This window comes from Pinus tabuliformis, chromosome 4_2, assembly GCF_031772625.1.
Source record: "Pinus tabuliformis cultivar Carrire ecotype Pingquan chromosome 4_2, CPIR1, whole genome shotgun sequence".
Classification (NCBI taxonomy): domain Eukaryota; kingdom Viridiplantae; phylum Streptophyta; class Pinopsida; order Pinales; family Pinaceae; genus Pinus; species Pinus tabuliformis.
Window position 1 is genome coordinate 580,970,992 of NC_142304.1, and position 4,002 is coordinate 580,974,993.

At 35.7% G+C, this 4,002-nt stretch overlaps 1 pseudogene; it reads right to left on the reverse strand.

Annotated features, from left to right (window-relative positions):
- Positions 1 to 2,965: 2,965 nt before the first annotated feature.
- LOC149170634 (protein RGF1 INDUCIBLE TRANSCRIPTION FACTOR 1 pseudogene) lies at positions 2,966 to 3,613 on the reverse strand (annotated as a pseudogene).
- Between the last annotated feature and the right edge of the window lie 389 nt (positions 3,614 to 4,002).

Below are 4,002 nucleotides of genomic sequence, written 5' to 3' on the forward strand. Positions count from 1 at the left end.
GGGAAATGTCAAAAGCCAGAAAAGAATATGTTCAAAAAAATCTAATTTAATATAAATAACGTTAAAAAAAAGGTCTAAAATATTGGACTAGTACAAGTTATGACCATATGCACTATTTCAGTGTTTATTTCTTAAGGTTCATCATATGTTATTCTATTATTTTTTGGATATATTGTTTTCTGACTTTCACCAATGTTTTGAACTTCAAATGTTGTGAGTTTGTTTTTTGAATTTTTTTTCTTTTGCATCTTTATATTATTTTTCCGGTTAGATAGATCATATTTTTAAGTCTTTGGTTGATAAATTATATTGGTTGGTTTTAAAAGTCAACTCAAAAAACACTCATTAGGATTAATGTGGAAGAATATTATCAAAACATTATTAACCAAGAATCAATTTTTTTAAATTAAACATTTTTTCCAAATTTATTATTAGATAAATATAAAGATTTAAGATTTATTATTAAATATTATTGAAAAATATTATGAATAATTTAATTAATTAATGTATTTATTTCCTAATTTTACAATTAGATCAAATAATAATAATATATTAACTACTCATACTTATTTATATGTGCTCACATTTTTGACCTATCCACAATAACCATATATGACTTAGGTTGATAGTTAATCAAATCCAAAGGCCAATACTCATTTATACATACTGACATGTTTGGATTATCCACAATAACCTGTTAGTTACGTCTTAAGGCGTCCCTCTTTGAAATTAACTCCCCTTCTTGCCCACCTGTCATCCTTATGCACCCCAAGATTGTATGTTAGATGATTGAGAAAGGCTAAACCGTTCTATCACCAGAAAATAGTTACGAATTCGTTGCAAGTAGTTACGAATTCATTGTGCATAAGTAAAGACCTATCTATGAACTCCACCTTCGACATAATTTCCCTCTCGCCGGGGTTCAATCTCTCGGGCTTGTTCTAGGATGATGTGGTGAAGTAGGATGAGCTCAGCCGGCGTCGAGCATAATGTCAAAGCTGGAGGAGATTTCAAGTCTTTCTTGGTTAAGTTTCAAGATGTCGAAGGATGGTAAGGTGAAGTTGCAGGGGTCGGACATCCACCAACTGTTATTTCACAGTACATCCAGCCAAACTATCAGACCTAAGAGCTAGGTTTGCATGTGTCAAGTACTACTGGGTGCACTGCATTTGCATGATATTTTTGGGTAAGTTGGTTGCTACTGTGGATGGAAATTGATATCCATGAAAACCTATGAGCATCATCACTTATCCCGCTCTCTTAAATGCATTGGTAGTTAACATCATGAAAAATTCTCAAAAGTGTTACAAGTATTTAAGAGATCCAAATGACTTATACTTATCAAATTCAGTTAAATGCAAGTGGTAGTTGAGATAATGACAGATTCTCAAACTTTGAAAATATTTTATAATCATTTAGGAGTGCTAAATATAATTTACAGACATCATTTTTTCTTTTATGTAGTTCTTATGTATTTCCTTGGGGAACAACGGACCTTCATCCTTGTTTAACACACACTTTTCAATCTTTGATCTCCAGCTCTCCATATCATATGGCCTTTGCTGTGGCGTACATCACATTGGTTGTAAGTAACAGTACATAAACATAGGAACGATAGTTGATTTGAAGAAAACATACGAAAGCAAAAGAGAAAACATTACCATATTACGGGGCATTCCGAGGGTTGAACTCGGGACCTGTCGCACCCTCAACAAGAATCACACCAGAAAACATGACGAAAGAAAAGAGCAGATGTTACCATATTACGAGGCATTCCGAGAATTGAACTCGGAACCTCTCGCACTCTGTCTTTGATGTCCTAACCTGCATATCATGTGGCCTTGTAAGTAATAGGACTGAAACATATGAAAAATGGTTAATTTGAAGAAAACATGACGAATCGCATTTGATAAAAACATAGATTTATTAATAGGACATTCCTAATTGTTTTGTTAGATTTATTAATAGGAAATTCCTAATTTTTTTGTCAAAAGTGGGATTTGAACCCATGCCCTCTTTCGAAGACCAAAACTTAAATCTAGTGCCTTAGACCACCCACTCAGCCAGCCTGACAGTTATTTAATTTGTTGGAGATTTATTTTCATCCTAGCATGCTGACATTTTGTGAAAAGGCCATCCTCACAACTATTTAATTTGTTTGAAATTTATTTTCATCCTAGTATGCTAAATTTTTGTGAAAACTTTCCCTGTTGGGAGTGGGATTTGAACTCACGTCCCTCGGTTTTTGGGAGTGGGATTTGAGCTCACGCCCCTAGGTTGTTGAGAGTGGGATTTGAACCCACGCCTTTCGGACCAGACCTTAATCTCGTGCCTTAGACCAACTTGGCCATCTCAACATATATTATCAATACTGAGCAAAATTTTGACATATTGGCGATTATCTGATAAGTATCCAGTCCAGTCCTGCTCGTTCACTATGAGTCTAACTCTCATTGATATGTATTTACGGTAATGCAAATAGAGTTAAACAGGATGATATACATATACTCTACTGATGAAAATTTTGCTATTGTGAATCATAAAACTATCAGCCAATACCTATTCATAAAGTTTAAACTTTCCATCTCAGAAGTGGTCAAACTTCATAAATATTCATTTCTACACACTAACCTGGATTAAATCCCCTTCACCTTATGCTTCTGAACACTATGTACCTCAAAGTTGTAACACATGCAATTATGAAGGTGTCTACTGCAAAGAGTATGTGGCATGACTCATGTTGGTCAACACAATCTACTGCAAAGGAATAATATTATTCCTTTATAAATTATTGAATAACATTCTTGGTTAAATTTGTCATGTTATTTTTTTGAAACATAGAAATCTGAGTTCATTGTTTTAGTTTGTGTAGGGAATTGGAATTGTTCTTAGTGAAAATGGCCTGATGCAAAGAATAAAAATAACAGAAGAAAAAAGAATTCCACAATACCAAGAGTCATGGATGTCATACCTTGCAACCGAGAGAACAGAAGCGGAATGTGTCTAGGAGGCTCCTGTCACATATTTCGCAGGTATTTGTAACGCCCTTACCTGGCCTCGGCTGAGGCCTTTCATTGAGAAAAACAATCCTGGCGCTATTTATAATGTAAGTCTGCACACAACTAATGTCGAGCACTTTCTGAATCTCAGAAACAGGAACAACGTTATGGTATGAAGACCGTCTTATCTGCAGACACATTAGCAGCCCCTTAGTTTCCCAATCAAGAACTTCAAAACCAAAACCAGGCATGATAAATTTATTTGATTTTTCCAGTACCTGGACTATGTAATGGTCTAGTTTCCTGATAAAGAACTTGGAAAGTAAAACCAGGCATGATGAAATTATTTGATTTTCCAGTACCTGGACTATATAATGGTCTCTATGATGGACAAGGCAGTATGAGCACAATGCACTGCCCATACAATCCAGACAATACATATTTCACTCGCTCTTACTAGAGACTCCATGGATTTTATAGGGCACAAAGAAGCTGGTCTCCAGAAGGGGTCTCAACCATGGAGGCCCTATGTCCCCTGCATTGCACATGGGCACCTGAATGGGCCTAGGACTTACCTGATCATTCAACACAGACAAAAAAAACAACCATTAATGCCTAAATCCATTCCCTTAGGTTGAGAAATTCCAAATATAGCAGAAGACTTAACACCATGAAGGCTAAATTCTTACATTCATCCTTACCATCACTTTCTTTCATCTAGTCTTGAGCAGACTAACTTTATGCTGATCCTCGAAAGCCAGTTCGTCCAGCTTAATGGTCCACCAACTCACCTACTCTACCAAATAAAACTTGAATTAGAATTCCTGGACCATTTTTTCAATCCGGGCATTGAATTATGAACAATCACAAGCACCAATTTTCAATGATTCCAATAATGCAACCTCACCTGTAAGCCTGTCAAAGCATCCAATAGCTTTATCCCTTTTCCTCATTTTTGTAGCCAAGGGAGAGAGAGGTACCTATTACAGAAAAGGGGATAGAC